Source organism: Astatotilapia calliptera, chromosome 2 (assembly GCF_900246225.1).
Source record: "Astatotilapia calliptera chromosome 2, fAstCal1.2, whole genome shotgun sequence".
Lineage (NCBI taxonomy): Eukaryota > Metazoa > Chordata > Actinopteri > Cichliformes > Cichlidae > Astatotilapia > Astatotilapia calliptera.
The window spans coordinates 9,217,002-9,241,809 of record NC_039303.1 but is presented as its reverse complement, the minus strand read 5'-3'; the positions used below and the strand labels follow the sequence as shown (position 1 = coordinate 9,241,809).

Genomic DNA, 24,808 nt, shown 5'->3' with positions numbered 1-24,808 from the left:
CTTCCTGTAGGCATGTACCATGTTCCAGTTCTGCTTTTCCTTCACACTGTGCCTTATTGAGTTGCCACCCCAGCCACGTGGTCCAATCAGGGTGCCCCAGCTCACTATCTCACCTACCTAAAGAAGCAGCTAAGCTGTTAGCTATGGTGGTTGTGATTTTATTTTAGCACCTTGTTGCTGCTCTCTATTTTTAATTAGAGGTCTGTACCTTGTTTTACATTTGCTGCAGTGGTATTCTTTTTTTTGTGAGTCATTAACGTAGCAAACTTGTAGGTGTGGGCTGAAATCCTTGACTCCCACCTTTTATGTGCTGGTTTGCTTTACAGACTGAAAGGTTCTTTCTTGCACCTGTGAAGAGCCTCTCTGGCCAAGCCTCAAGCCTAGATTACACCTTCCACCATACCATGGATCCTGAAGGTTTGTCTAATTAGACACATTTTGGTTGTAGGAGTGCTGCCTTAAGTGCTTTTGGTTTGTCACTGTAGTTTAGGTATGTTACCTTGTTTGTTGGTTGTTATTAAATCACAGATAAAGCAGACGGAACCTGCAAAGAACTCAAAGTCAGTAAAAAAATGTTTTATTTATTTATTTAATTATTTTTTGTAAAATTTTGTTTGCATATAATACTTGTGAATAGTTTGTGTGTTGGGAAGCAATTTTCTAGGGTTTTCTTAAAAGTCTTATTTCATTGTATTTACTACCCGGTAGTACTTGGCCTGCACCACTACACTAGCTCGAGTGTCTGTCCCCCTTCCTTCTTGCACATCATGGTATGTTCCTAGTCTGTCTTTGCATATCACTGGCTACATGGTGTGCTTATGAAAATGAAGTCCCGCCCTGGCTTACGTGGTTTTCCAGCAGGGCAGAGAATAGCTGTTTGCTAAAACGAATTGGCACTTAGAGCTAGCTTGTTCACAAACAACACATCACTAATTTGGTCTGGAGTTTGGACTCATTTGTTGACTGATGTTTTAGTTCCTGTCTTGAGTTTTACTGTCACCCTGCGATGTTATTGATTGTTTACACCTGTGTCTCATTTCCCAGATGTTTTCACTTCCCTGATCAGCCATGTGTTTATAAATTGTCCTGTCTTCCCCTCATCCTTTGTCACAGAGCCTGTTATGGTTGTCTTTTGTTGGTTTCCCCATTTGTGGTCATCTGTAATAGGCAATCTTTCTTTAGGCTCATGAATGAAATTCATCTTTTTCACATTTTGTAGTTTTGTTGTGGACTCTGTTCTTCCAGTCTAACAAATGCCAAGTCTGCCTCCAGGCTTCTGCATTTGGGTCCAAACTTTGCACTTGTACGGTATGTTATGGCGGTTTCTTTTGATCAAGATTCACTTGGATCACCATCCTTGTATCATTTTGAACAGCAGTGGCAATTTATAAGAATTAGTAATGATGCAGATAAGAGGGAAAGTTCAGATCTAAGTCTCATTCTTTTCTGCTTGCTTCACCCATGACTACCCATAATACCTAAAAATGAAGAGCTGACTCCTCACTTAGAGACATCTTTTGATTACACTGACGATATTGAATTTTCAGTTATTTATTTGAATTATAACAGCATAATGAAGAGGAGGAAAATTAATGATAAGGACCACCTTTAGCTCAGAGTATCAATTTTCTTGCATGCATAATTAAATCAATTCCCTATAGAGCACGCTCACTCTATACAGAGGCACAAAGATATGATTGAAGGGAAAATGGGAAATGAATGTAGCAAGACTCTGAAAATGCATGTTGTCACCTCAGAAGGGTCCCCAGTGGCGCTGTGTAATATTTTGTCGTCTTTAATGAAAGTCACCGCTTGCCGATGAAATGGCAGAAATGGGACAAAGTCATTGACTTTGTGAGTGATGAGTCATATATGCTAAGACTGGAGAGAATTTATTTAATTGAAGGAAATATTCAGTGAGGTCACAGTTCACAGCTGGGTTTTTTGTGTTTTGTTTTGTTAGTTGCAGATGTGTATTTGACTGTGTCAAACAGGATTTTGCTATAGGATAACTGGACAAACTTCAGTCAGATAGTCAGATATTTTCATATTTAAATTTTTCCTTCAAATTAAGACATTTTGTGTGTCTGCAGCCACCTAGAAATCTTCTAATGTCTGGCCAATTTCATTTTCCAATTTTTGTTTTTATTTTACAAAACCAGCCTAGATGCTGGTTAAAAATTTAATAAAAATACTTTTGTCATCATTATATAGTTATACACAAAAATTCCTTGATTCTCTGAAAATGATTATTTGGAATAACATACTGCGTCAAAGGTTTCTCATACTGACTGCAGTATCAAATATGTTCTGTTCTAAATGTTGAGGAATAATAATTATGCCAGCTACCCCAATAACAAGCAACTACTACTGCTACTACCACTTCTAGCGGGTTCTCTCAATATAAAATAAAAACATATTTAGATACTGAGGACTTTTGATGATGTCCTACCTAAAGGGAGAAGATGTTGGAGATTTATTTTGAGACTGTCCTTGTCATAAAATCACTGTTTCTTTAGATACTTTTAGTCTAGTTTCATTAATGTCACATGATAAAGGGAACTACATTTCAAAAAGAATATGTACACAAGATCTGATTTAAATGGAGACATACGATGAGACAGAGTGAAGAGGTGGAGGAGCCAGGAAAGTAACAGAAAGAAAACATGCCAGCTGACTGCATCAGTTAAGCTCATGTGGTCAGACATGAGCATGTAAGATGGTTCATAGCATAACGTGTAACATCTTGACTTCAATAATGAAGCAGTCTGTCTTTTCATAAATTAAATGTCCTTTCATCATCTTGTTTTTGTATTTATTTATTTTTTAATTGAGATTTTTCTTTGGACACAGTAGACTACATAACTTTTTTTTTTTTCATGTGAGATCCATTCAACCAGTGCTTAATCCCCCATTCCTTTCATGCATAGCGAGAAAGATCATTTGAAAAATAGCATTCAATTAACAATTAAATTCTTTGTCGAAGGGCATCCTGATGGTAGCTATTCACTGAAAATTTCTTTTAATTTCGACATGTCACTAGAATTTTGTTACAAGAGCCTAAAATCTCAAGGCTGTTGCTCAAAAAAAAAAGAAAAGAAAAGAGAAACTATATCAAAAAACACTGTATGGAAAAGCATGTGTGTGCCCTAAATCAGTCAGTTACCAGAACATTAATGCAGTGAACATTAATGCAGTCATCAGAGGGACAAAGAAACTCAATAGTGAATATTTAAAAGCTGTGTGCAGGTGCTCTGTGGTCCAGCTTGGGGTTTGATTGGCAGGATTATTACTCAGGTGTGTGAGTCAGTGATACATGAAGGACAGCAAAGCCTCAGTCTTACCCTCCTTTGATGTGCACAGCAAAAGGCTCATTAACTTCAGTCACATACCGCCAAAGCTGTGATGATTAGCATCATACTATTATCCACACCTGAGGCCCAGATGGCTAAAAAGTGTAAAACTTTCTCGCTTCCAACTCTTGACCTCCTCATCAGCATTCTCAAAGCTTGCCGGTGTTCTCTCTTCCCCCGCCACTTCCTAACAGACAACCCTGGAAGGTCACCCAAGAAGTTCATGTTCATCATCTGTTGATGTGATAAAGGTTAATAAAAAAATAAAAAATAAAAATGTGCTACTACGAAGGCATTCAGGTCGAGCTGGCTCTCTTGGGGCTTCTGTTTTGTATTCCATTAAGGCACTTTAATTTTCTTTGGAATGACATTCAACTTTTGTGTTTTCACTTTCAAACTACCAATTAGTTGAGCCATGTTTGATGTAGGGAGCACGGAGGTATCTCGAAGACTAATTTATGTGCGACAGATTTGCTCTATCAGCTGACATTACTGGTCATGGATGACAACTCGAGTTAATTGAATATTTGGATGTGACAGTCAGGAAAAGAGCATGCGCGGTAAAAATGACACTGCATTTCAGACCGGACCAGAGTCTGTGTATCCTTCTTTCGCTCACTGGCAACTTCATTGGGTATACCTGTTTAACTGTTTGTTAACATATAATGAACCAATCACATTGCAGCAACCCATTTTGGCATGTAGACATGGTCACGAACTAACAGAGCATCAAAATTGGGAAGAAAGGCATGGTTGTTTGTACCAGACAGGCAGGTGTGAGTGTTTCAGAAACTGGTGACCTACTGTGATTTTCTGCACAAACTACACATTGAGCTTAATTCTTTTTGTGGAAATGCATTGTTGATGTCAGAGGTTAGAGAAGAATTCCCAGACTGCTGCGTGCTGACAAAAAGGGCAGCAGTACCGCAAAGACTATGACTTTGAATCTTGATTGTCAAGTCATCCATTTCCATCCCTTAAAGAGATGGGTCACATAGGGATGAGTCATGCACAGAAAAATGAGTTCAGTGTAGTCTAATGGCCTTCATAGTCACCAGATCTCAATCCAATGGATTCTCATGGATGTGCAACCAAAAAATCTGCAGCAACTGTTTGATGCTATTGTTTCAATGTGAACCAAAATCTCTCAGGAGCATTTTTGTTGTTTCACCTTTTTGAATTGATTCTATGAAGATGCATTTCACATGGGTTCTTCCAACCCAGGACTATCAACCTGTAATTGATGAATTGGCCAGTGAAGCTATATCAAAAAAGACTTGCATCTGCCTAAGCTGTTGTGAAAATAGACTCTACAAATAAAGTGCATCTGGAAAGTATTCACTGCTTCACTTGTTCAAAGACAAATTTAATGCCCCAATGAGCACAGTGGCCTAAATTTTGGAACCAACAGGACTGTTCCAAGATCTGGGAGCCCAGACAATCTCAGCAATTGCATTAGAGTGGGCCTTAGTCAGGGTGGTGACCAAAAACTCGATCGTCAAAGGAGCTTGCAAAGAAAAGCGTCTGGACTTCTTTAAGTTGCTTGAAGACGTTTCACCTCTCATCCGAGAAGCTTCTTCAGTTCTAAGGTCAAATGGTGGAGAGTCACAGATATAAACCTAGTGGGAGTAACCCCCCCACAGAGGGACAAAAGGACCCCCTGATGATCCTCTAATCGCCTGAGCCAAGGTGTGAAACTGGGTGTGGGTCCCAATCAGCCAGAGTTTCGGGTGTGTTCATTGTGAAACCTGGCCCCACCTTATCATGCGAATTCCTGAGGTCAGATGGCCCAGGATGTGAGTGGGCGTTAAGGCGTCTGGGAAGGGATCTCAAAACTGGATTATAGATGGCAGAGAGTTGGTGTCGTAAACCCCCGCCTCTGTTCAAAGATGGTCGCTCACAGTGGACATAGATGGCTTCTTTCACTCCTCTTTCAAACCATCTGTCCTCTCTGTCCAAAATGTGAACATTGGCATCCTCGAAAGAGTGTCCTTTATCCTTAAGATGCAGATGGACTGCTGAGTCTTGTCCTGTGGAGGTGGCTCTTCTGTGTTGTGCCATGCACTTGTGAAGTGGCTGTTTGGTCTCTCCAATGTAGAGGTCTGAGCATTCCTCGCTGCACTGCGCTTTTCTTTGCAAGCTCCTTTGACTACGATGACCTGGATGACTGAGAACCTTCACAGACAAAAACTCGATCATTCTGTCAGAGCTTCAGGACTGCTCTACGAAGAGATGAACCTCCCAGAAGGACAACCATTTGTTTCTTTTCTTCAGACTAGAGAATTTAGACGATCGAACTCTTTAGCCTTAATGCCAATTGTCATGTCTGGAGGAAACAAGGCACCTGGCCAATAACATCCATACAGTGAAACATGGTGGTGACAGCACAATCCTGTGGGGATGTTTTTCAGCAGCAAATCTGGGAGACTAGTCGGGGTCAAGGAAAAGTTGAATGCAGCAACATATAGAGACATCCTTGATGATAACCTGCTCCAGAGTGATTTGGATCTCAGACTGCAGTTAAGGTTCATCTTCCTATAGGACAGCGACCCTAAGCACAGGCCAAGATAACAAAGGAGCAACTTTGGGAGCAAACTCTTAATGTCCTTAAATGGCTTAGACAGAGCCCATAGTTTGAACCCAATTGAACATCTCTGGCTGTGCATCAACACTCTCCATCCAACCTGATTGAGGTAGAGAAGTTCTGCAAAAGGAGAATCTGCTCAAAATAGGGTTTGATGGCTTCCGAGCATGGACAGCTCTCTTTAACTCACACCACAGATTTTCAATAATATTCAGGTCTGGGGACTGAGATGGCCATTCCAGAACGTTGTACTTGTTCCTCTGCATGAATGCCTTAGTGGATTTTTGAGCAGTGTTTCGGGCCATTGTCTTGTGGAAAGACCCAGCCCCGGCGCAGTTTCAGCTTTGTCACTGATTCCTGGACACTGGTCTCCAGAATCTGCTGATACTGAGTGGAATCCATGTGTCCCTCAACTTTGACAAGATTCCCAGTCCCTGCACTGGCCACAAAGCCCCACAGCATGATGGAACCACCACCATATTTTACTGTAGGTAGCAGGTGTTCTTCTTTGAATGCTATGTTCTTTTTCCTCCATGCATAGCGCCCCTTGTTATGCCCAAATAATTCAATTTCAGTTTCATCAGTCCACAGCATCTTATTCCAGAATGAAGCTGGCTTGTCCAAATGTGCTTTAGCAAACCTCAAGCGGCTCTGTTTGTGCTGTGGGCAGAAAAAAGGCTTCCTCTGCATCACTCTCACATACAGCATCTCCTTGCGTAAAGTGTGCCGAATGGTTGAACGATGCACAGTGACTCAATCTGCTGCGAGATGCTGTTGTAGGTCTTTGGTGCTGGTCTGTGGGTTGACTCTTACTGTTCTCACCATTCGTCACTTCTGTCTATCCGAGATTTTTCTTGGTCTGCCACTTCGAGCCTTAACTTGAACTGAGCCCGTGGTCTTCCATTTTCTCAATATGTTCCGAACTGTGGAAACAGACAGCTTAAATCTCTTTCTGTATCCTTCCCCTAAACCATGATGGTGAACAATCTTTGTCTTCAGGTCATTTGAGAGTTGTTTTGAGACCCCCATGTTGCTATTCTTCAGAGAAAATTATAAGAGGAGGGAAACTTACAATTGACCCCCTTACATACTCTCTTCTCAATATTGGATTCACCTGTGTATGTAGGTCAGGGGTCACTGAGCTTACCAACAGTGTTGGGAAGGTTACTTTTAGCATGTATTCTGTAAACTTATTCCGTTACGTTACTCAATGACAGTAACGTATTCCGAATACTTTGGATTACTTAATATATTATCATGCTTTTTATAACAATGTGAATGTACTATTGCTGTGTGATTTATTACTATTACTGAAGGTCCGCGACTCCGAACTGTAGTAAAGGGACCTCTGACTAATATGGCGGGGTCCTTGTCGGCTCGTAGCCGAAAAATAGCTTTACTTTGTTGTGTGGGTCAACTTTTCTTGCGAGAGACAGAGAGAGGCGTTGAAAGGCTGCTCCAACGGAACTTATTGTTTTCGGAGGAAAACACGAACACGGTGTACAGTCGAGTCTTAATAGCGTATTTAAAACTGGGCTCGTCAGGCACTCTTCTTGGCTGAAGTGGTTATTATTATATTTACATGCTTCCAGCTCCCGTTTTTGCTCGATGACAACTCGTACCTTTCCACTCCCCTTTTTCTCCCTCCTCGCGCTCACAGACACATAACGTGTATGGCAGTGCATTCTCCCTGCAACACGGACTACACTGCCCATGATGCTACATTCTTTAGAGCTATGCTTGTAGCATTTTGCCTGTTAGCTTAGCACAACAACAACAACGAAAAGGCGCTCTCTCACCCAGGAAACACACAGTCGCAGAGAGAGAGGGCGTTCCAATAATTAGTTCTACAGGTTTTGAAATCAATAAAATGACAACAGTGCCCAAATTTATGCACCTGCCTGATTTTGTTTAAACAATTATTGCACACTTTCTGTAAATCCAATAAACTTCATTTCACTTCACAAATATCACAGTGTGTCTCCTATATGATATATTTAACTGACATTTTTTATTGTAACAACCAACGATTTATACAGGAAAATGACTATTAATAAGGTTAATAACTTTTGCATCCCACTGTATTCAAAAAGACTTGAGGCTGTAATTACTGTTAAACTGTTTTGTTTTGTTTTCTTGAGAAATTTTAGTGTCCATTACAGTAACTGCACATTATGGCGCAAGTTAATATCAACAGTCTCCCTAATAATTCTGTAACACAGCCCAGACAAGTAAGAGTCTCATTTTATTATTACCTGTGATGTGAAAATATCAGATTTCCACACACATAAATAACGAGTATGCCATTGAAAAAATTCCAGTCCATCACTGAGCATCTCTCTTGCTGGGCTGCAAAAAGCACTGTTAACTGAAGAGTAAACCTCTCATGAGAACAGCCAGGGAGGTTCTGACAGCATTCTGGCTTCACTAACATTCAGCACCAGAGCTGCGAGCACTGAAGCACAAACAGGGAAGCGTCACAGTTTTGTGCACTGACGCCCTGCACTGCATTTCTATCCCCCCTTACTCTTCAAGTTACACTTTGTTTTACATCTAGGTTCTTTAAAGTCAGTTTGTCAAACTTCACAGCTGCCGTGTTGTGCTCCTGTATTAAGTGGTAAACCATTATCTCAAATCTGCAGATTGTTCTAATGCCATGTTTCAACGCTGTACAGGAAGTTGTGTCTCTACTGTTTATAATTTCCTCCATTAATGATGGAGTTACTCAAAGTATTGCATAACATTAATTTGTGCAGTACATACTTACTCACAGGATAAAGTATAGTTATTACACTACTTGTTTTATTACCTTTGCATTACTCACGTAGCATGACCTAAAATGCATTGTGACATAATTATCAGTTAACAGTTAAACTGTAGTGCTGTGCTGAAAGCTAAATGTTAATATTAATGTAAACTTTACTTAAATTAGTAAAAGGTAAGTTAAGCTGAGCCATTATAGTCAGGATCTTCAAGCATAACTGCTTTCTGTTTTTGTTTCTATTCATAGTTCTTATGGTGTCATTAAAGTATGGCTCCTTAACTGTGGCGTCTTGTTTGCTCATCAATACAATTTCTTGAACTTTGAAGATCTGGACCATCATTCATCTCAAATAGTTATATAAAGTGTATATTTTTACCCACCAGTGGTGTAAAATAATCATGAATAAAGCCGTTATAATGGATATTTAGGAGGATCTACATTTAGCAAATACAGGCATGTTTTTCTCCTAGTTATATCAATGCTAAATGTCCAAATAAAGAAAAAAGATTATTAAAAATATGATTTTAACTTCTCTCCTTTTAATTAAGCTTTCATAGCAAATGATGAATATTTGGGCAGTCACATGTTTCTGTATTTAATTTAATGCTTCGCAAGTTTTAATAGTCTAATATAAAGATGCAATGATGGTGCTGGGACACTGGACTTTGGATCAATACTCTGGTGCCAGCGGAAAACTTAATGGGGATCTCAAACTGAGGCCAGAATTTCATTTTACATCTCAGAGACTTTTCTCATGAATTTTTGCAAATATACTCATACATCAGCTTTATTTTAGTTTTGTTTTTTTCTTAAGTAGAGTTAGTGTCTCTGGTGAGGGAGACAGACAACAAATCAAAATTCCGACATTTCTATTCCACCTAAAATTCAACACTAACTGTGCCTGGCATGGTACACGCTGCTGTCAGCTTGAGCCCTGAGCTTCATGGGTAATGTGAGTGTGTGGCTCCAGGAAAGCTGGAGCTGGAAAGCTGCTGAGTTAGGTGGTCTTCACTCACCAAGACATTTTAGAAACGCTTCTTTGTGCCTTCACTGTTTCCTGAATCCCCACTAGTCATCGCCTCAAAGATAAGCTGGACGTTTTGGTTTTTTTCTCTATTCTTTTGGACATTTTGGTCTTCCCATCAAACTGTGATACAAAAGAAGGAAAGGAGGCATCTCTGCCTCAGGGCACAGAAGTATAAAAATGTAATGAGGTGTGAAAACAGATAAATCAAAATTAGCTCTCCTGGGTTCTCCCTTAAAAAGGATGAATCTGATCAGCCTGCCTCAAACTTTCCCAAAGTAATGCATGAACTCATGGGCTTTCAAAGAGCCTAAGTTTTTCTGGAAGACTAGTCCAACACTGCTGTCCTCCAAATAATGCTCAAAAGTGGATTTGAACCGGGAGTTACAGCACATCAGTAGTAGAGATGGACCGATCCGATATTACGTATCGGTATCGGTCCGATACTGACCTAAATTACTGGATCGGATATCGGAGAAAAATAAAAAATGTAATCCGATCCATTAAATATCACGAAAGCACCTCACAAAACTTGCAACACGCCGTAACTCGCCTCAGAACGTCGGAGCAGTATGCATCACGTGATAGAGCAGCTGTGGCATGCGGGACCTGTCGGTGGTCTGGATAGCATTTGGAGCTTCGCTAGCAACCTGGCATTTCATCTCCGACAAAGTTATCCCCGAGAGAAGTAAAGCAAGTGTGTAAGTCCATCTCTGAATGTTTGTAAAGCATTCCCACGTTAAGCTTAACGAGCGACTGCCTCTCGCTCTCCGGCTGCTACTTCAATCGTGAAACTGCTAATGATCAGCTGATCGGCTTTTCTGTCGTGAGTCTCTCTTGTTTGTTTTTGGTCCACTTTGCGCCAGAAAGAGCAAACCAGCGGCTGAACAACAGCAGCACGTTTAAGCTTGATAAGCTGTTGTTACAATTTATTTAATATTACTTTCTACACCAGGATCTTTTTCTACGTAGCTGACGCTGGTAACTGTGCAGGGGCGGATCTAGCAAAGTTTAGCCAGGGGGGCCGATAGGGCATTAACTGGGAAAAGGGGGCACAAAGACATACTTTTCTTTCTTATTCTCATTTAAAATGTCTAGCTTTTAATAAATAATTATCTGACACCCAAAGTTTTAATTTGATGTAAAATGAATAGAAGTCAATTACTGTATATAGTGACTATTAAGTCTAATATATATACCCTAGTAAGCTATAGTACATTTTCCTTTGGGAAGGTACCATCTGTGCAGTCTGCAATTTTGTTGAAGAAAGATGTTGAATCTATTTAATATTTCTTGAAAAATAATTGATTTCTGTGCATTTTTTTTTCACACTGCATCAAATTAAGGTTGATTACGTTGATTAAGCATCATGAGGTGGAGCGTGAGGGGTGGTTCCCTATTTTTTATTTATTTATTTTTGTTGTTGCTGGGAGTTGGAACCCTATTAGTTAGGTTGCTTAATATTTACGCTAAGTACTCTTTAAAATACCAGAATAGGGAGGATGGTGTAGGTCTAAGTTTATTAGATTGATCAGTATTGCTGAACTATGAAATATTTTTTTTGTATACAGGTATAACAGAATAGCTTTAGTGTAGTTGTTGTTTTAAACTTGAGTATGAACTTGCAGACTTGCAAAATGCAGCAAGATATTTTAAAAAACAGTTTTGTTGATTAAAAAACACTATATCGGATTCATATCGGTATCGGCAGATATCCAAATTTATGATATCGGTATCGGTATCGGACATAAAAAAGTGGTATCGGTCCATCTCTAATCAGTAGTCACAGTGCCTGTCAACAGCCATCACAGAGCCCGGGGGGAAAGGCAATATAAGAAGAGCTGAGTGTTGACGTATTTCGAGCCTTAATTTACACACACTGGCATGTTTATTACTGGTACTCAAAGTGTGGCTGCATTAGATACCTGGCTTCTCAATCTTTTATATTTCACTTCTGCATTATAGACATTATAGCATATTTAGAGTACAGAAGTTGATGCAACATGCTTTAGAGACAGAAAGATTTACATTAAAAGTCTCCAAAAAACAGTTTCAAAATGTCAGCTGTAATGTGTGGAGTTGTTTGGTTTTTTTTCCTGTATTGACTAATTATTGTGGAAAGTATAAATAACAGTGATGTAGTGCTCATTAAAATGTGTTCAGGTTGTAGCTCCGGAGGTAGAGCAGATCAGCCACTAATAAGAAGGTTGGTGGTTCTGTCCCTGGCTGCTCCAGTCTGTATGCCAAATATCCTCGGCCAAGATAATAACCCCAAGTTTCTCTCCGATGCATCCATAGGAGTGTGATGCCTGTGAATGTTAAAAAGCATTTTAACATAGAAAAAAGTGCTTGTATGCTTGTGAATCAGATATGTTGGAAAAAAGTGCTTTGACTGTTCGGAGTAGAAAAGTGCTGCGTAAGATCCAGTCCATTAACCAGTCTACATAATGATGATTCATGTCATCAATCATGACACATTGCATAACCTGCCTTTAAAGGTTAAAAGGTATCAACAATACTATTTACTTAGTACAGGATTGAAACCAAAATTTGCAGAATTGCTCACCACTACCCTAAATTAATATTTGCAAACTAAGCTGAAAGCAGGACTACCTGTTTTGTTTGAGCTCTGAACATAACAACAACAACAACAACTGAGGAATAATGTCGATGCTGATGGAGGCATTGGCAATGGAGACAGTGTGCTGGAAGATGCACAATAAAGACACAAAACTATCATTGAAATGCCACAAACTGTGAAGAACAATGTCTCCCAGCCAACCAAAAAACTTTTTTTTTTCCTTTAAAATATTTAATTATGATGTTAATAGCTAACACATTAGCTATTATTTTGCGTTGTGCATTTGATGGAATCACAGCAAATGAATGTGGCCAGTTTTTTACTTCACATCAATCTCTGCTCTCTGGCATTCTATCCATAGTGTTCTGTGTTCAAATCCCGCTCACAGCTCCCCCAATTATATTACTCTTCCTAAATCCCTGACTCAAAGAAACATAACATAAGATGCCACAATGCTGTTGCAGTTAAACACACTTTTAATAGTAGAAATATAATTACTACTAAAGAACAACATAAGGAAGGCAGATGGGAGCCCTAACAAAAAAATAAAAATAAGTAAAAATGAAACGGGTGAGGAAGAACTTGGACTAACCATTCAATGGCCAACAGTTTCAGACTTAGTGGTAACTCCCTGATGTTAGGATCATATATTTTTAAAAGCAGGAAGATATTTAATCAAACATAAACTAGAATTTCTTTATCAAATGGCCAGAAATTACAATAAAATGCATAGACCACTGCTAACAAAAATAAGTTTTTAACAGAGCATGTGATTTTCAGTATAGCATTCCTAACCAAAGTAGTTTTGTTCCGTTTTCCAATATTTCCAATAATTACCAATATTATCAGCCCCCTGAAAAGCTGACATTTTTATTGAGCCATAGCACAAAAAAATAATGATGTTCTTTAACTTTAAGAACCAAAGAACAGCATCCCCCACAGTAACGGTGGTGGTGGGAGTATTATACTGTGGGGACTTCAGTAAGTCTGGAACTGGAAATCTCGTCAAGATGGGAAGAATCATGAAGAAAAGACGTGAAGATTTTGAAAGAAAACTTCAAGCAGTGAGCAGCAAAACTGGGTTAGGGGATTATGTTGTCTTCCAAAACAACGATGCCAAAAATATGTTGCTTCTGGTGAAGAACTACCTCCAAAGGTCCAAAGTGAACTTTACTGACTGGCACGCACAAAACCCTGAATTGAATCCTCTGAAAATCTGTGGGCTGAACTAAAGACCAAGGTCCATATTAGAAGACCATCAAATCTCAGAATCAGAAAGACTTTATTTATCCCCAAAGGACAATTAAGATACAGCAGAGCAGCATGACGTTGGAGATCAGGACAGGGCATAAACAGGCCTGAGACATTCCAAAAGAAAAATAGGCTGCAATTTCTAAGGAGATGTACATGACACTATTACTATCAGGGGAGCTAATATTTATGCACACAGAACACATTTTTTCACAAAAACCCAAAAATACCAGGGTCAAAGTTAAAAAATAAATTAATTAAAAAAAAATGTAAGCTTTGAAAATAAAAATCAAGGATGTTTAAACAGTTTGGAAAAGCTCTTAAAAATCCCAGAGGCTCTGTGTTGTTAAAAAGAAAAAAAAAGAAAAAAAAAAGATTGAAAACCCTTTCAGAATGTGAAGAATTTAGTTTTTCAATTTAAAATGACTCATGGAGATTTAAATGGGGAAAATATGTATTTGACTAGATATCGTTTACCAGGTCAGGGCCTGCTACACATGAGATCTAAAGGCATGCAATTTGTCAGGTCTCATTTCTTCAAATGTGCTGTCAGCTACAGCTTGTGGAGGAATAATCATATCTCCTTAAGATGGCAAGCTGGCTCGTATCCTTGTGTGATAGGCTCATAGTGAGTTGATGTATTGGTTCTCTTCAGTTGCAGCTTGCGTCTATGTTTGTATCAATGACGCTGCTGGAATTGCTGTCTGTTTTATTGCTCTCTGACAGACGTGCTTGTGGTTGTGTTTGTATCTGCTGGCTGCTGTGGGAAAAGAAGATGAAGAAACATAGCACGTAGTTACAGAAGGTAACAACAGTACAAGATTATTCACTTCCTGTGGATGAAACTTTATCACACGAGCTGTTTAATTGGATTTTTCTGTTTGTACTATAAACTCTTCAGTAGACAGGAAGATGACAAATCAAACCTATGAGATGTGTAGAAGCATCAGAAAAGACCCACAAATTGCTAATTTCCCCTTGTGTCTATAAATCTTTTTTTTTTTTTTTTTTAAGGTGACCTTTTTCAGGTAAATTTAGCATCAACCCAGGAACATCTGGGAGAAGGTAATGTTACATACTAACACAGTTTATCTGTCCAGGGAAAATTGCACTAAACATCTGAGATATGTGCTCCACTGCTTCAGGTCAGCAGCTTTTTTTATACCTTTGCCTGCATGCTTGGCCCTGGAGGCAAAGGCTACCTAACCTTTCCAGCATGGGACTCACATGGGATTTGTAGTCTGTTGCCCTGAGGCCTAGATACAAAGATAAGAAAATTATACTTTTCTTGACTAGGGATGCCTTGGAACACATTTTTCTTGCTTCCAGTGCATTAAATTTGTATCCTGTTTTACATCTATATGCTTATTTAGTGTAATCACAGCCTGAAGAAGAAACACCATCCACAGGGATATTTTGTTGTTTTATTGCAGTGGATAGCTCAGCATGTTCTTTCTGTTTTTGGGAGAAGGATATGACAAGAGTCAGCTACAGCTATAAGGAATGTAAAAATATTTTATTGTAGTTAGTCCTAATTGTATCTTGCTGTTGTCCCTTTTATGATCTGTGTCTCATAACAACAAACGCGTGTCATGATTGCGAGTTTTTGATTTTCCCATGCTTGGTGAATGAAGTGCCTCTGTGTACTGGGTCAGTGCAATCACAGATGACTGATGAATGAGCTGCTTTAAAAACAGTACCTGATTCTCTTGGAGATGAGGCACTGGTGCTGCTGTAATGTGGTTAAACTTCCAAAATGTCTTCATCTGGATGTGGAAGCTTACTCCCTTCTTGAATATTGACTCTAAAATATTTTATTCTGTGAGAGCTTTTGTCATTTTCTTGCTCCAGACTCCAGGCTACATGAAAACTATTAAATTGTCCTCATGCCTTTGTCCTTATCCAACCAATTTAGCATTGTTACTACTGTGTGCTGTGAAAGCATTGTCTTGGGGCAAACACCCTAGTGAATTGATTTATGGGCCTCTGCTTCTCAATTCTCGTCCAGCTGTCAGGAGGAGTGAAGCAAAAATTACACCCAGTAATGGAAATTAACTTTTATTTATCTTGCTCTCTCCCCCAGAAGTTATCTTCACCAAGCAGGGGCTGTAGGAGGCTCAGCCTGAGTGAATGACTTGTTAAAGCCATCAGCAACACTTTACAAGAACTATCTTAGATGAATTGGTAATTAGACTTAAGTAAAGAGTGTTCCTATACTGCGTCATATCCATGACATACAATGCTGTGCATAATTACTAAAAGCAAACAATGAATTAAGAACCTCTCCAAAAATAAAATAAATTAAGACGGTATACATTTAACAGCATGTGTGCAGTAGCCACAGCCATCTCGTCTGGGATTCATGTAGGCAAAGCAGCAGTCGATCCTGGAAATCTGAGTTGGAGTAGGGCATGAGTATGGTTAAGGAACAAATAAAAAGGTACCTCAGAGGGGATATCGGTCCTATTTTCATCTGTTTTAAGCTCCCAGACCCAAGATTAAGTTTTCACAGGTGGTTAGGTCTGCTGTGAGCTTCTGACTGGAATCAAAAATAGGGTCTTCTCCTAAAGATTAAGCATAACCCTCAACACTAAGCGTCACATTGACACAGTAACATACATCAATTTCTATGGTCTAATCTGTCGGCAGGGGTCTACAATATCCAACTCAGTCTACCTTTGGAAAATCAAGACAGTCAGTCACACCACCAGTCTGCACTAAAGGCTCTCACTTAATGCCCCAGTTCAAGCAAAGAGAGTCTAGGTTCCACCTCTCACACGCCCATTTAAAGCTATTACAAATCTCAAAGCATTCTCTAATTATAGATTGTGTTGTACTCCAAATGTATTTAGAATACAATAGAAACAGTGGAGGATCTATTACCACTGACCTGTGAAAATAAGACAGAAACAAGAGCAACTCAAAAAGGAAAAAGAAAAAAATTCTCATTTTTGGAATGGAAGGAAGATTCAACCTGCTAAAATTTACAGAAACATTTCACCGCACAACAAAAATCTTCAAAACCAATTTTGATCCAATTTTATTTATTTATTTTTTTCCTGGAGATGTTAATATAGTTGCCTAATGCTGAACCACCAACAAAAAACAAAGTAAAAAGAAAGAGGTATGCTTTCCTTTCAAACTTTAATTACATGTTGAAGTGATTCATTGAATATTTTTTATTATTCATAGAATATATAAATATGTTTTCAAACCTAAGGGCAAATGAATGATTTGCTGCTACATTTGTGAATTTCTGCAGTTTCAAAGATGAAACTGCGAGGCTAAACACTTAGCTGTTACAATGAGTAGGAGAAGCTCCATATGCAAATTTATACAGTGAACAAGTGACTGGGGAGGGACCATGTTTATCAGTTTCTCACATCTACTTCCCAAGGCAATAAGTGGCGTGCCGGTGGCTTGTAGAAACATAATTACAGCCCTGATGCATGTGCTTAAATGCTCCTCCAACTTCACAAGTTCAGCCTTACAGGACTGCAACTAATTTGAACAGAGCCAATCATACTGGTGCAACATTCATCTCCAATAGTTTTTTTTTTTTCTCCCTGAAATGGAATTAACAGCTTTACGCAATTCCCTCCCCCTATTGCTCATGCATACAAATGAAGCACGTGCCACGGTCATTCACCAACTAAACCAACAGCACTCACTTTTCACTGCCTTTGTTGAAAGAACTGTGCATAAACATAACTTTTTTATGATCATGATGATTAAAATAATGATGTTATGGTCTCAGGGTTCTGTGGCGTGTTTGAGTTTGGATTCTTGTTTCAGCATGAGGATTAAGGCTACTCTTTTATTTTGGTCTACTTTATCAAGTCTTGATTGACACTGTCTTTGAGAATCTCATCAGGGATTTCTACAGGAATAGTCACTTAGCTCCTGACCAACTTAAAGGTCAGCTGTACTGTAAAGGTAGCATAAAAAGGGTTGTAATTGGAACCACTACGGTTTGAATCCTTGGATGAACTGATACGTGCAGAAGCTGTGAGTCACTCTCCCGAGAGAGTAAAGCTCTGGATGCTCACTAAAAGAGATGAGAAAACCAAACCTTTGTTCTGTCTCTTGTTTGTTTGAAAGCTAGTCATTTTTTTCGTGTCAGTGGGATTCCCAGTCTTGCAATTTATGACATTAAGATTCAAAGTGCTCTTTCAAGCAATTGCCATTTCAAAAGCATGTTTGCCAGACAAACTGGCAATCTAAACATGGATCTTACAAAAGACTGAACAATATACTGATGGCAGTGCCTGTGTTAAATACGTTGGTCGTCATATAAAGTAAATCTCCTGTGACACTCCTGATGCCTGGCACAGCATTCTGCTCATCACTCTTGCTCTGCAAATTTAAACAGTGTGTTTGGGTTTCGACCGCTGTGTGATTGGTACAGTAAAAAAAGACAAATACACTCATTTACATTAGCATTCAGCTGATAAATGATTCAGTGCATTTACGTTCAGCCTTCCTGCTTAGCAAAAAAAAACACCATCGGTGTAATGAAATGCAAAATGTGGTGCCATATGGGGACCTAATGCCATGTAAATACAAAAGAACTGACGCAAATAGGTTTGTCCAAGTAAAGAAGATACTTTGCATGCATGCTTTTGAAGTAGAGAACTGTGAGGCTTTGAATAAATGGCCTGAAGGTGCACCTATAATAAATCCACCATACATAGTAAACAGGTAAAATCTTTAAACTAAGTAATCAGAAAAATGTGAGCCAGAGGCTACAGATGGGATAGCAGAGGCAGGATACGAGTGTTCACCCTAATAATTCTACCACCAAGCTTCTAGGATAGCATTACATTTGTGCACAGAGATGCTTTTGTCTCAGCCATAATAGGTGAATATGTTGCATTTGAGGTTTGAGAGAGCATGCAATAATATTTTCTATGCTTGGGCCCTTTTTTTAGAGTCAGCACACCTGGTAGGGAACTCTCTCTGATGACGCCACAAACCTTTGAAGTCCGATATTTGATGCAACAGTAGCCCAAAGCTTAAAGAACCACAACAAGAGGTCTACTGTGCTTACCCTGAGAGCTGTATCATGGTAGACTCCATTCTGTCAGTCTAGTAAAAGACACAGACACCACAGTAATTGGGGCAAAATTAGGTTTCCTGGTATGTGCTTTACAGCTCGCTTCTCATTTCCCCATGCTGAAAAAAAAAAATCACGGCAGAGGCAACCAAAATAATCCAATCAAGTCGTTTCCATGGATTTAATTTGCTGTTAATTGCCTTGCTTGCGCTTAGAGGTCACTCGCCACATTGCAGAGCTGGTCAAGGTGGCTGTCGCCTACATCTCTATAATAGCCACAATTCCCTACAGGATTACCAGCGGCGGTACGGTCAGATTCTATGCACTGCTGAAGCCATTACCCTCAGTCGACCAACCGATCCCTGCAACATGTCAAATGTTATTATTGTGCTATGCTGCAGCCATTTAGCAGCACTTGTGTGTGCTATTGGTGTTTGAGCACACATCTATGTTTGCTGACTGCTGCCAAACCGTAACCTTTTTCTTTTTTTGACCCATTTTAGCCTAACAAGAGAAAGATCCATGGTTCAAGACAAATCCCCTTTGGAGTTGTCAGGAAGGCCATCAGGGCAAAAAAAACCACTGCCAAATTAACATGTGGAGCTATCCACTGTGGAGACGCCTTGCAAACAAGGCAAAGTAGCTTATTTAAGCTTCTGATAAGCAAAGAGCTGAGACAGTTTTACATAAGCTTTTACTTTTAAGGTCTTCTGTTTGGATGCATTTAGCGGTGAAGCAATGAAAGCATTTTTAAATTTCACAATTAAAGGTTAATCAGCAGCAACAGCACTGATAGTTCCCCCTCCTAAAGAGTTGTTCCTTTTTCTTCATCATTCAACCACCTCCCTGTTTTTTCCTCAGTGTGTATGTTTTGTTTGAAGCCACAGCTGCTTTTATAGATTCTCCTCTGCAGGGGGATGAAAAAAGTGGGGCAGCAAGAAGTAGAAATTGTACTGAATGGGGTGCGCTGTCTGAGCTGTATGCAGATGAAAGTAACAGCTCAGGAGGAATATATTCATGAAGAAGTCTTGAATGAAAAACCCCTAAAAAGAAACAAGAGTGCAGAGAGAGAGCTTCAGAGCAGCAGATGGTGTACCTCCATGTATTTACATATGAAGACCACATTCATTCCGAGATGTATTATGTTGTAAAATAGCTGAAATCCTACCTTGAACTCTCTGTTCTGTATTAAATGAGTGTTACAACATCTTATGTATTGATTTCTACATTTACCAAGCTTGAGGTTTTACTTTAACCAAAGTGTGCTATTGGATTCAGCCTGTTTTAAATGTTCATATCAAATAAGATACAAACCCTGACATTGGCTGAAAATCACTGAAATTTAAGCTTTTTTTTCTCTAGTGGGAAGCCTTCACATGGAATTAAGTCTATAAATTATTTCAGGAAGGATTGTGTAGCAGACCTTTTTGTTTTCTCTAATTTTTTGTCTAAACGTTTAAAAAAAAATGTGGGTCAGACCAGGTTTGGGAGGATGAGCATGTATGTATATTTTTGTGCTTCATGTCAATTAGAGGAGAAGGCTCCAAAGTGTAGTGATTTACACATCTGCCAAATTTGAAGAGGGAGATTTGCCAACCATCCCAAATCAAACATGCAGAGCAACCTCCTGTGGTGATGCCTTATGAAAAAAGGAGCCATCAAAAGTTACTTTATCATAGCAGACTAGATCAGCAGCAGGCGCGAACATCCCCTTTTCATGGTTTACGTTTCCACACAGCGCCTACATGCACTTTCTCCTGCAGGAAAGAGCATTCAGTGTTGTTTTACACAACAAACAAGCAGCTAGCCAAGCTTGGGATCTTCCTACAAATGGCTAAATGGGTAAAGGCTCTATCAACCCTCCTCAAAATAGTGTGTGTGTGTGTGTGTGTGTGTGTGTGTGTGTGTGTGTGTGTGTGTGTGTGTGTGTGTATATAATCTCTGAAAAGACATTTTGGTGTTGAACAGTGATATTGAAATATGCTTCCACTGCCTCGTGTGATGTATTCAGAAAAAAAAAAGAATTGGACTAAAAATATTTTATTTTCCAGTACGTACCTAAAAGCTGCTCCACTGATAGCCGAGGACCATGAAGCATAGACCCAGACACATTATGTTCTTGCCAAACAGTGTTCTGCCTTTTGGCCACCTCCATGCTGAGAGTGTTCTTCTCCGCAGAGCTGCCTCCTTCTGCCCACAACATGTAAGTGGGACAACAACCACGCTGCTAGATGATGCTGTTTTAATTTGGTGAGGATGTAAATATAGAGTTACAGAAACAAAACTGTTACACTTTTATCTGGGTATAATTAAGGCACATTAAATGACATTTTAAATTCCAAATCACTAAATCAGGGTTGTAAAGAAAGCTTTTTTTTTTTTTTTTTTTTTTTTTACATGATCCTGAAACACCTACAGCACTGGACTTTAATCTAGTCTCTGTTTAGTTGCTAGTCTTATTTCTTTGAGGTAAAGGAGGGGATAACTCTTCCTAATGAATGAATAAGAAATGTAGGGAATGTCACAAGAAACTATTTCAAACACTGTGTGATGCTTATAGTACAAATGCTCACAAATCAATAGGCATCACTGTCTGTTATTTGATGGAAATAACAGCAGATATTAATTATTAGGTAGAAAACTGCTGATGGATGAGTGACGACAAAAACAATGAGAACAAAACGGCTCATTTTCAAAGACAAAAGACCAAGAAAAATGAGACTTTGAACCAACACTGAACACACATACACAAACCACAACTTAAACAAGGCCTGGCTAGCATTGTATAGGTCACTCTGGCAAAAATACCTCCAGCACAGCAGAGGCGTGGTTAGCCGGCAGGGTCATAGGACCCCCGGGGTGTCCTCTGGTGCCTGGCAGAGTCTGTACACTCAGGGATGTGATGATTTTGGAGGCTGCGTAACGTCTTGGGCCATTTGTCATGTTCTTTGAACTAAACTTGAGCCTATTTTAATTTTCTTATGCACTGTGATGTTGTACATTGCAGAATAAACTAGCTAATCCTCTTGGTGGAGGTTGTCCGTATGTGAGGTCTGTTTGGATGAGTGGTACACATCAATCTAATACCCAGATAGATCACAGTATCAAGTGTGTTCCAGCAGAAACTTGCACCGGAATGAAGTAATCAGTGCTATTTACGTCACCCATCTGTGGTTTTATTGGTTGGTGTATTCAAATCAAAATATCCACCTGCTTTTATTTTGCACATATTGCAGTATTTCCCCACAGTCACACAAAAACGTAATTCTCAGAGGGGGAGTTGGTTCTAAGACCACGACAAGGGATCATCTGCAACCCCACAAATTTCCCAGGGGGCTTCAGCTGAATTGAAGACATGATTGATTGACTGTTTATGGTCATGAATTCACTGAGGAACAGAAATGGTATGCATGTTTGTGCTATTTATTTATGGATTTTTCCCCACTGTGACACTGGGGATATGTTTATGATGTTACCTGAACCACTGAAGCGTGAGCTGCATTACAATGATGACTTAAAGTTTTAAATTTACTACTAAATCTTTAAAAAATGTTAAGATGCTGTTTTCTGGGTAACATTTTTAAGAAATTGGTTTAAGATAAAGTCTTGATTCATCGTAACTTGACTGAAAAAAAATTTCTGCAATTTCTTTTCAGGCTGCTTAATGAGTTCCTTGAAAGCGTCCACATGTGTGCATCTCAGTCCACTGTTTTTAGTGTAACAAAGCCATATAGCTACAAAAGATCACAGAGGAAGAGTGATGATACCAGGATGAGTTTGTGACGGCAGGTTTTTCACCTTTCCTCTGTGTGGCAATTATTAACAGGTACAAACACATTTATCTTCAGAAAGGGGAAAAACTGAAACACTTTTTCTTCCAAGATATTGACCTCCTTGGCCTCAAGGAAATATCTCAGAGTCAGTTCAGTTTTTCATTATTAGTAAGAGTGCTTTAAGAGTTTGGCTGACTTTCTTTCCACACCACTTGGGAAAGAAGCCAAAATCCATTTTAAGCCATTTTAAGAAAATAGGTCCAATTAGAGGGCCCCTATGAATAATTTATTAGAAGTTTTCTGCTTTTGTTTGTAATACTTAAGTTTCAAGTAATATATCTAATTGATGGGCATTTTAACCTGTCTTTTCATGTATCCCAGATGTCAATTCTCCAGCCATTTTCTTAGCACTTGGGGTCTCTAAGATGGGAGACAGGGAGAAAACATCAAAGACCACAAGCCAGGCTGCCTTTGGGGCTTTCCCAAAGAAAAGGCCCACCATCTTCAAGGAGAGAGCAGGAAGAGGGAGATGAAAGAAGTGCCGGGGTGTGCGGAGCCATTTCAACTTTTGACTTTGTAGCCAGGAGGGAGGGACATTACCTGAGAGGGGGAAGTGTTGTCACAGTGTTTTAAGTGTTTTGGTTTAGCAGAGCACACATATGTGCAGGTAAAAATAAGCAACCACCTACAGAAAAAGTACCTTAATGGTGGGATGTGCCATGAACTGCTTAAGCAAAGTATCATCAGCTGTGAAGCAGCAAATCAAAAACAGAGTAAGTGCTCTGCTTCCTTTTGAACAACAGGGAGAGAGTCAATGTTGACACAGAGATTGGTACAAAGGAGCTGATTCTGAAATATTCATGTCATGTCAGAAAAAAAGGTACACGTGGGAAGAATTGCCCCAGATATGATTTATCACACATTTTAGTAGATATTTTAGACGCTGCCCTAAAAACACTGATGACTGATGATCACTGTCATATCCAAATGTCAAATTTCAACATTTCATAAACCCATGTGATGTATTACTCAAAATGTATGTTAAAGTAGCTTGACATAGTTACAGCAGGAATCGGTTATGCCTCAGAGGGCAAAGACGTAATGAATTGTTCAAAATAAATAAAGGTGAGAGACAATGAGCGCTGCTATATGAGTGTGCATTTGTTAAGGTATGAAGCTTTACTCCAGGTAATAATTAAGTGGAGTTTTGTTTTTTGTTTTTTTAATCAACAATAACGCATTTTTATTATTTTGAGTACAGGCTCAAACATCATGTCTGAGAGAACGGGGTGAGAAAAGATTTCTCATTCATTTCACTTCCTGCGTTTTAAAGAGAAATGTTTTTGTCTCTGGGAGATTTTCAGTTTGACTCTAATTTGAAGACCTCTGTCGCCTGAGACAAATTAAACGAGTGCTACTCCAAAACTGTTCCAAAGCTTCTGCAACATTTAGCCTGGATATTTCTAATGAAGCCTGTGCCACTGGTTGCTTTATCGATCCGTTCGGTGCAACTAGACTGCTCAATATTAACGATAACAGTGCAGCGTTTGAGTTATTTCACAGCCTCACTCAAATGGAACATTTAAAGAACTTGTACTGTTCCAACTCGTGGCTGATTTCAGGAAAACTGAAGGACTTATAACAAGTGCACTTCTCTCCAAGGTAACCTCTTATGCATTCGCTGTAGATAAAAGATTCTGTCAGCAGTGTTGAATACGGCTCGCTCATTCACTGAAAATTCTCGTCTCCAAAGCCTCACATGCTCTTCAAGTGGCTTTTTGGGAACGTGTTAATGGATTTGTCTTGATGTACGCTCAATCATCCAGGCAAGGAAATCCTAAAAATTAAATTCTGCTCATCTGGACGTAAAGTTTTCAGTGGAAGAAACGTTTCGTCACTCATCCAAGTGACTTCTTCAGTCTCAGTCTGATGAGTTTTTGAATTCATCAAACTAAAGAGGAGAAGCAGTATTGTGTAACAGAACCTGGGCTACATTTATAACACACATCTTCAGGTTTAAATGCAGACTGTCTCAAATCATGACTGAAGCAAGCCCTAATTTATGTCCTATTTTAGACTGAAATCTTGTTGTGTGACAGTTAGGTGACATTTTTTTCCTTGCACTATTTTTCTGTTGTTCTCTTTTTTTACCCAAGAGTTTAGTGGTGACAACAGAATGGGAAGTAAAATACTAGATATGATAAGGTGTCAGGGTTGGTTGAAGTAGGACCAAAATGCAGGACTTTCTGGATGAAGACAGTGTGTTTATTTACAAAGAAAAAAACATAAAACGGTGCCAACAATCCACAGTGTTGTGTCCTCCTCAGTGCCTGTGTACATCAGTGTTCTGCTCCGTCCACATGTTTCCACAGTCCTCTATAACACTGCCATGCAGTCTGCCGCTCCACTACTCTCTTAAATA

General features: G+C 39.3%; 1 long non-coding RNA gene across 3 annotated transcripts; it reads left to right on the top strand.

Annotated features, from left to right (window-relative positions):
- LOC113031603 (uncharacterized) lies at positions 1 to 23,525 on the top strand. 3 transcript variants are annotated; one of them, XR_003273757.1, is made up of 5 exons: positions 1 to 200; positions 327 to 417; positions 529 to 560; positions 22,270 to 22,439; positions 22,768 to 23,525. It is a non-coding gene; the product is annotated as an uncharacterized LOC113031603 (long non-coding RNA). The 3 variants fall into 3 exon arrangements; XR_003273756.1 differs by lacking the exon at positions 529 to 560 and having other exon boundaries at positions 10 to 200; XR_003273758.1 differs by lacking the exons at positions 529 to 560; positions 22,270 to 22,439 and having other exon boundaries at positions 29 to 200.
- The last annotated feature ends 1,283 nt before the right edge of the window (positions 23,526 to 24,808 follow it).